Genomic DNA, 9013 nt, shown 5'->3' with positions numbered 1-9013 from the left:
TGATCAGTCGCCAAATGAAGAAGCATGCTTAGCACGCTTTTGTCCTTTTCCTTTGCAAACACATTAGCATACGCACCTTAAAACATTGCCTGCAGGCAGAGATGCTATCGCCAGACCACGCTGACAGACTGGCTCGAGGTCCTGCTCAGATTTTCTGCAAATACTGCAGATCCACACGAGCTGCATCCCATGTGTGTGGTGTTCTCAAAGCGCTTCGCTTTGGTCTAAATCCTCTCTGCAAGTCAGGCAAACCCTGGATCTCTCATCCCAGGTATTTGCCAGAGCATTCCTGGCATGGTGAAGAGGATCAAGCTGAGGAAAGAGGGTAAAAAATTCTCATTCACAACATTTAATGAAAAACAATCTTCTTTTTCCCTCCCACTCTGCCCCTGTGACAGTTTTCACAGAAATGTAAGTTTTTAATTTCTTTTTTGTGGGTTTACTGAAGAGCAGAGAAGTCCATCTTTTCATCAATAAAATAGTAAAACTCTGCTAAGTCTGGCGAAACAAAAGTGAGTGAAAAAAAAGAAGGGACTGTTTCCTGGAGAAGGTCTAATACCATTTTAGCTGCAGTTTCTAGCAGAGAATTAGTCCTAGTTATTTTATTACTCCTAGGGGTCTAATTATCATTAGACCTTAATTGTATCTTGGCGTGCTTTGCAAAGCAAAGCAGCCCGCGCTGGCCGTTGGATGCAGTCATCTGCTCTTTTGAAATGCACGTGTGCGTGTGTCTATTTTCTCCTTTCATCTTTATATAAACTAGGAAGAAGAAGCTGCCGTGATCCCGCCGCACCTGACAGCGTTACCGTCCAGCTTTATGGCCCGTTCAAGAGCTCAGGCTCCTGAGACTGAGCCGACAGCGTTGCAGGGGGCTATGGCTGAAGCTGTCTGAACCAGATACAGCCTCGGGAGCTCTTCTTTTATTTCTTCTGCCACCCCTTTTGTCTCACTGCCACGTTCAGCAGGTGTTGCTCTTCCTTTCGTAGCGGATCCTTTTGAAAACACATCAAAAAGCTTCATTAGGCACAAGAAAAGGGATATTTGCTTAGGCTATATTCGTTCCCTAATTACCATATATAATCTTCCAGCACTAACAAACGGAAGTGGCCATAAGGGCTGTATTTTTAAAAACTTAATTGATCCCAATCAAGTTTCGGATTCATAGCCAAATGAAACTCTTCTGCTTGGGCTTGAACACAAGTTGATTTCAGGGGAGCAAAACGAGTGGGCACAGCCCAGAGCACATGCAAACGGTGTCCTCCCGTTTGTGTCATTTAATATTTTCGAGGGAGGAGCGGACTCCCACCGTCCCTTGAAACAGGCTGGTGCAGGTCCAAGGTGGGATCCAGCACAGGACTCAGCAGCTCCCCATGCAGCCCGCACCAGAGCTGAAGCTTGCCCATCACTCACCATCCTCCTTCCCCTTTCCCCACTTAATCTATACAAACACCAGTGACAAAAACTGGAAGGATTTTCCCCAGATTTCTTTATTTTTCTTAATTACCTTTCCCGGTCTCTGTGGGACTGGTTCACCTCCTGGGTTCTTCCTGCTGCAGAGGTTCAGCAGTGCCTTGGCTGCTGCTCCACACACCTCCTTACAGAGCGGCTTTGTGTCAGTGCATCCCTCCCCGCACCGTGAGCACGTGTTCGGAGTGAGGGGGTTGATTTCTGGGGCTGCGGTTTAGCTTTCTAATGATGCACGAATGCTGGGGGCAATTTGTGCTTTTATTTTTATAAATATATGTTCAGTTTCCTTGGATTTCTGGTGGTGTGAGGTTTAACACATTCATTACTCTCAGCATTTTAGCACTGAAAAAAAGAAAAAGAAAAATAATAATGAAAGAGTTTGTGATTTTTTTCTTAATAGCATCCAGGGGATGGAAAGCAACATCCTCCCCTCCAAAGCAACAGTGATTCAAAACATGAGTGCTGAGTGAGCGAAGTCATAGCATTTCAAGCGCAAATCCAGTAGCAAAGTCTACAGTTCTTCCCCTGTGGCTAAAGAGGCAGGGAAAAAGGTCTGGGACCAGCTGTACCATCTAAAATGTAGATGCTTTCAGGAAGATCATTATCACAAGAGCATTATCACCTTCACTCTGCGATGAATTTTATTCAGCCCACCAATCCTCCTGGCCGTCATGTAACCCTGCATATATTTCATGTTGTTGAGGAAGCACCTTTATCTGAAAGGGGTTCACCACACACTTTTACAGGTAAAGCGTGTGCTTCAGTTCTCCCCAAACAGGGATTTATTTTTTTTTTAGGCACATAGAAACATTATTCAGCATGATCATGGGGTGCAAATGCAAACCGAAATGAAGCTGATTCCTTACGGATTTTGATGAAATATAGATCAAGACAGGTCTTGCAGAAAGTCTGCAACGGCAATGACAATTTCATGCATCAGCACGTCAGTGATTAGCACAACGTGTCAGTGTTTCTGCTTGCGATGACAGGGGAGTCAGGAGACAGGGCGGAACTTTCACCGTTAGGAGGGGAATTATTTTTCGATCATGTCTAGTATAACACAGTTTATCAGATACTGGTAAGGATTAACAGGCAATGGGTGGGTTTTGGTTGCCTTCACACATCAGAAGTGCAAGAAACAACCTTGGGCTCCTTCAAACTTCCCTTCGTCTTGCAATTCATGGAGGCTCCTTCCTATCTGAGCACTGCAGCCACACAGAAGGCTGAAATTCTTCCGCAACAACGTGCCTTTTGTTCCATGCGACGCAGAAATGCTAACACAACTCCTGAAAGGGCTGGTTTAGCTGGTTTTGATGCTGTGAAATCTCACTGCACCAGAAGTGTTGAGTTGCTGCCAAGCTGTCAAAGCGTTTGGGCATTTCTGGGAAAAAAACCCTCTGTCCTAACACATAGCAGGGCATGTCAGCCATGCTGGGCTCTGCCTGCATCCTGCTTCTACAAACCTCATGGCTTTGCCGGGCACTGACTCCCCTCGTGGGGTGAGAGGAGGGCTTGCTGTCCCTGCTCCTCGCTGACTGAGGACAGCATAGAATCATTAAATCTTAAGGTTGGAAAAGACCTCTAAGATCATCAAATCCAACCATCAACCCAACATCACCATGTCTACTAAACCGTGTCCTGAAGTGCCATGTCTACACGGTTTTTGAACACCTTAAGTCAGTCAGGAGGCCTGCTGTTGATCAGCCTTGCCCCACTGCAGCTAAGGTCAAGTGGTTTTGGAAAATACGAAGACCATCGGGCTAGCCCTCTGAGCAGGCTGTGAGGTTCCACCATAAACCACAAACAAAATCAAAGCAAACCATGCACAGCCCTCTGACCAGGGGGCTGGAAGTATTTCTGTGAAGAAATTTGGAGTTGTACTGAAAAGGAGAAATTCAGATCACCATGAGGAGGTGGCTGGGAAGCAGCCAGATGGTTCTTTTTGATGGTGTCACCCTGTTCCCACTGTGACTCGTGGTATCCTGTCCCCACCACTTGGCACCATCTCTGCTACCTTTCTATGACCTTGGTGACCTCCCAGATCTTAGCTTGACTCAGATCAGCAGATCCACAGCCATCTCTCAAGCCCTCTACAGTTGTGGGAGCCACATTTGACTTCTCCATAAGCGATGTGGCACAATGTATACACAAACACACAAGAATTAAGTCTTTCCTGGGGTATCAAAAGCATCTGCAGTGCTTCAGTAAGCACACCTTGGCCTGGGTCAGAGTCCTGGTGCTGTGCGGACATCGAGGGATTCCCAAGGATGCCAAAAGACCAGCAAGGTCCTACCACCCCTTCTTGGGTACCTCTGCTGGAAAGGGGAAGGGGGTGCAAAGCATGTAGGGTCTTTCTCTGCACTACAGGGTCCTAATCAGAGCTGTAAGCTTAGCCATGGTCAGTGTTGTGGCCAGAAACAACGCAAAAAACTTGAATTGTTCTTTCTAATTCTCAGAAAAACTGTCAGCCTGGCTTTGCATTCCCTCTCCTGCCTGACCACATCCAGCTTTATCCCCAGACCTGTACGCTATGTGCAGCCAAGATGCGGGGTGAGGGGCTCAGGCTGGGGGAATCTGATGGCTGCAGGATGTTACCTAGCCCGTTGTGTTGCCGTGACAGAGGGCAGGCAAGCTACATGCGGGCTGCAAGTCAGGCTGCGTCATTCCTCAAGACACCGCAATCTTCCTGATTGCATGACTTCATCGCAGTGCTGAAATCTTCACAATTTATGGGGATTTTCATGCAGATGGCTCTCGTACAGGGTTTCTTTTCTATTTATTTCACATTTTACATGACTTTTTTGCAATTTTTTTTTTGAAATGAGTGGCTCCCTTTCTCATAATGCAATGCTTTATTCTTTTGCAACACGTCCAAGTAATCGTGGGCGAAATGTTCCTCTCTGGAACAAAGGGAAAAAAATGCTCTATACATCACATGATGGGCAAAGTCTCTGCAGCATGTCTGAGAACATCCTTTTGCCAGGGACCAGGCAGGATTTTCAGACACATTCGGTGGGCCATACACCCTAATGGCAATACACACACACAGAGGCTCAACAGCAATGTGATGATGGGCTTGAGGTATGAGTTGGGCTGCATTTCTGTTGCATTTTCTTGCTCCTGACCAGGTAGGAGTTTGGCATCTCACGCACCATCACTGCATGTAGGTTGTTGTGCCTGGGTGAGCTCTGGGCACACCTGCTGGGTGTGCTGGGCATGGCTGGAGGACATGGCCTGGCTAAGTCCACCTGCATGCCCAGATGGAGGTATCTTTCAGCAAGCACTGTTGGCTAGATTTTTTCAGAAATACCCACTTTTCGCATTTCTGTTGGTTAAAGGAATAAGTTAAGCATCAAGCTTCTTAGCTTTGTCAAACAGTTGTAGTTTGCAAGGCCACCAGAAATGAAAACTCAGATGCAGGAGGAATCTGAAAATGTACTTCATGCATTGGCTGTAGCTGCAATAGGTGCCAAGAGAGTGATTTTTGGTTCAGAACACCTGAATTCCACACAATTCCAGCCTAAAGCTCCAAGTCTGCATCCCTCATACGTAAGAAAAAGAGGAAAACACCCAGAGGTTTGAAGAAATAATAAAGGTGAACACATACAGGTCCTCGGACACGTCAACTCATTATTCATATAGCAGTTCCCAGCTTGGTATCTGCTTGCTTGCTTACATGGTCATGTACAACTTCCATGCCATCTCAAAGTCCCAAAGTATTCAAGAACAGAAAATCTACAGAAGACAGGAACTGTGGCCTTCAGTGCAATATTAAACACCTTTTTTTCTCATCCTGGAGAATATCTTGCCAATATATACATCTGATTCTGAATCTTGTTTTCAATCCTGAGTCTACCAGCCCATCCTGAGATTTGAGTGCACCATCCCTACGGACCACATTTGATCATTATGCCACTGCATGCGGTAGAAGATGCAAGAAGTCTGTGCAAACATACCCATAAAGCAAAATATTTCCCATATACAGATACTTGGATCTTTTCTGCTCCTAAAAAAGCCAGCACTAAAGCTGTGCATTTCTGAATGTCATCTCTGGGATTTTCCTCCCTTACCTACTCTATCCTGGGCCATCAAACACTGTGCAGCAGTTACCATTTGCCTGCTGTCCACAAAGAAGGTAGTAAACTTTTTTTCTCTTTTTAAGTTAATGAGTTTTAATTTTACTGAGCTATAAAACCACCTAATTGAAAAGCTCTCCACATGGATGAGATTAGCTTGTCAACCAGGAACCGTCACTGTTAGCTGAGTGGGAGATTTGCATGGATAGTTCTCATTAGAGCTAATGCAAGTCATATGTGGCAAGAGAATACACTTCAGAAGAGCTGGGTTAAAGAGCATGTGCAGTGAAAAAGAAGTGGGATACTTGGGTGAAGACTGGGACTGGATGATATCTTTAGGTTAAATAAAGCTTTTCTGACAGATGTTCCACAACTTCTAGGGTATGGATGAGGAACTCGAAAGAATAGCAAATATTTAATGTGCCCCTTGCACCTCCCTTCTCCCCTGATGCACTGGTCAATAGATAACCATCATCTGCCACCTGGAGTTGGTGATACCTGGAAGCTTAGGCCACGGTGGCAGAAGGTGTACAAACACATCAATTGGTCCCAGCCCCAGGGCGTTCATAGTCCAAAACATGCAAGAAAAATGGAGGGGGAAAGGTGGCAAAGAGACAAGGATGGCCAGCAAAAACCCAACAAGTGACAAACCCAGGTATCAGACCAGTCATGTTAATTACACATCAGTGGTATCATGCCAAGGACCTGTTTTAAGGAGAAAACTGGGAGAAGGGCAGCAAGTTTGATCACTGCAGGGCTACCCATCTGTGCGAGGAAATTCTGAAACACCCCCTTTCCCTGCCACAAAGTTTAGACTGGGTAGAATTAGTGATTTTTAGCCTTTCATTCTAGATGTCCAAGCTTCCACTGGCCCCATCACAGGAACAGCTGCTACAAGGCATCTGTCAGGCTCAAAAAGATATCCAGACTTGCATGCAACATCTGTACACTGCCACGGTACATCTAAGGCGCTCTAGCACAACAGCCTAAAATGGGCAGTATCCCCAAAGACCCACTCATCCACGGTATCAGATGCAAATGCAGGCAGGACCACGAGTCACAAGCATGCCAAGCTGCACCCTTCTCCTCAGCACAGCTGAAGACAACCAGGACACTCCCAGTTGCACTTAATAGTAAGAAAATCACAGGGACGCTCCAGCTCTGATGAGGACCCATGTTGTTGGGAGCTGTCCAGATGCAGAGCAAGAGTACTTTGAAGCCGCGAAGCGCTTCAATTCAAGATAAGAGACAAGGTATTTCCGTTTGTAGATACAGAGCAAAAGCAGACACATTAGGAGTGGGATTTTTGGAAGGACACAGCTGCAGAAACCTGGCAAGGAGAGGTTTGGAAAATCCCTGACTTGACTGCATTCATGCAAGAAGGCAGGAGGAAAGCAGAAGTTTGCTTTCCTGTCTCCTCGTGCTGCTTTGACTGCGATGTATCGTTCTCCTGAGGAGCCTGCTTGGCTGGTGTACGCACGGAGTCAAGCAGGGATGACACTCATGGCCCTTTCCTTTGCCACTGCTCTAATTCACAAGTTTGTCTGCTCAGAGGTGCAGGAGGCTGAAGGAAAACCTACAGACTTCCTCTGTCCTGCATTTGGCTTCGTCTCTGACCCATGAAAAGAGAAATGCTGTCCTGCTCATGACTCCTCGGGTCAATCCTGTCAAAGCCTTGCCAGCTGACCCAATGCTCCTCTCTCTCCCAGACGCTGACTGCTGCTTTTTGGTTTGTTCTCAGCCACGTCACTTGAAAGTACGATCAAAGCTGAATGACCTCTACTGTTTTCTCTCAAATATTTTCTCTGGTCACCTCCCTTAATCCTGTCTCAAGTCAGAGCAAAAAGTAACCAAAATGACATTTGCTGCTGGCATACGCAAGTGTCCCAAACTGCAACCACTTCCAAAAAGTTCTAGGTGAAAACCCTTTTCATCCCTAAAACAACTTTTCATCCCTAAACCAAATGTAGCTTCTGAGGAAAAGGAGACTGCAGCCTGCCCATCACCGTAAGCATTTGCCCCTGGGCAGATGTCTTTTTCCCAAAGGAGACCATGAAAGAGAACTGTGGTGGAAAACCGGCATGTTGACAGTCAAATTAATTAATGCTGTCCTAGAACAAATTCTTGGCAAATACTGTAATGAGCAAGCTAAGCATTTTGTCTACAAAAGAAACAATAAAAAAAAAAAATTGCAAAACATTCTCTTGCAAAATCCTTGCCCGCGAACTCCAAACCTGCAACGATCTTTGGCTCACACCACAAGAAAAGGTACCTCTGGCTTTATCTTTCACCCAACACTTCCCTCATTGCCAAGTATTTTAAAACCTCACAGCAATATGCTTCATATGTCTCCCAGACTGACTGCGGGTCAGGGGGATGTGGAGAGGAGGCAGGGAAGTGAAGCAATTAAGCCAGCAGATGCCGAAATGCCATTTGCTCCCTGTACCTCGACCGCAGTCAAATTTCATCCCTGGAGCAAGACTCCCTCTGGCAGCTTCTCCAGCTGTTTGCATCTAAGAGTTCCCCAGCAGAGAAACCAGGTGTCCTACCCGAGTGTGCACGCACACGCCGTCAGCCACCACGCTTTTTAAAACCTGGTATAAAACAAAACCCAAGAGAGCAAGCCCCGGTCCATCAGGTGCTATCTACCTCATCGCCTGGGGAAAACGGCTTTAGCACGTGCCACAGATACGAAGCTGCCTGTTCCCGAGGCATCACGGCTCAGGGTCTGTACGGAGTGCCTTCCCTCCCAACACTCCTCCTCCCAACCCCCAAAAAAAGGGATGTACCTGGTTTTATTCACTTGAACGTGCCTGAGCGTATGCTGACGGTTGCTTCACTTGCTGTTGCCATTGGAAGGGACTGTCAGAGCTGGGGATGCAAGGTGAGAACCGCACCAGATACATCACAGAGTCAAACTGGAAACATATGGATGAAGCATGAAAAAAATGGGGGATAAGTTTCATGGCTATTCAAGCCTGACCCTTAGCCCCTCCTTTCCTTTTTCACAGTCCTGGTCTGCTCCAAACCACGCTTCCAGCATCATTTTCCTTCTCCTTGCACGAGGTTGCTGTTCACTGTAACTCTTCCCTTGTTTTTCTCTGATGAGACTGACTGGTGCATCCTTGCACAAGATTGTGATCACTGGACAGACTGAAGAACTGCAAGAAAACAAGAAAAGCTCCTTCTGTAGCACAGGACGAGTGGCTGTAATGTTTTCCATCCTTTTTTTTTTTTTTTTTTTTTTTCTTACAAAGCCTCTAATTCAGCTAGGGAGCTGGCGGAGGAGGCTGCTGCTGCAGGACGACACCTTGCATCGCTGCAGCCTGCGCACCCATCACTGAGGGAAGCCAGACCTGGACAGTGCAAGTTAAACCCAAAGGAGATACTAGCACTGATATTAATGAGCAATAAATCAAACCCAGGAATTCAGCCCTACTTTACACAGACCCGAGGCAACGTTCACATGA

The 9013-nt window shown here is 46.4% G+C and overlaps 1 long non-coding RNA gene across 1 annotated transcript; it reads right to left on the bottom strand.

Annotated features, from left to right (window-relative positions):
* Positions 1-854: 854 nt before the first annotated feature.
* LOC142602249 (uncharacterized) lies at positions 855-8781 on the bottom strand. The gene is made up of 3 exons (XR_012835916.1): positions 8333-8781; positions 1505-1809; positions 855-992 (listed from the first exon to the last, which is right to left on the bottom strand). It is a non-coding gene; the product is annotated as an uncharacterized LOC142602249 (long non-coding RNA).
* Positions 8782-9013: the final 232 nt, after the last annotated feature.

The sequence above is a fragment of the Balearica regulorum genome, chromosome 6 (assembly GCF_011004875.1).
Source record: "Balearica regulorum gibbericeps isolate bBalReg1 chromosome 6, bBalReg1.pri, whole genome shotgun sequence".
NCBI lineage: Eukaryota > Metazoa > Chordata > Aves > Gruiformes > Gruidae > Balearica > Balearica regulorum.
Note: the sequence above shows the minus strand (reverse complement) of the source record. Positions and strands in the feature narration are given on the sequence as shown.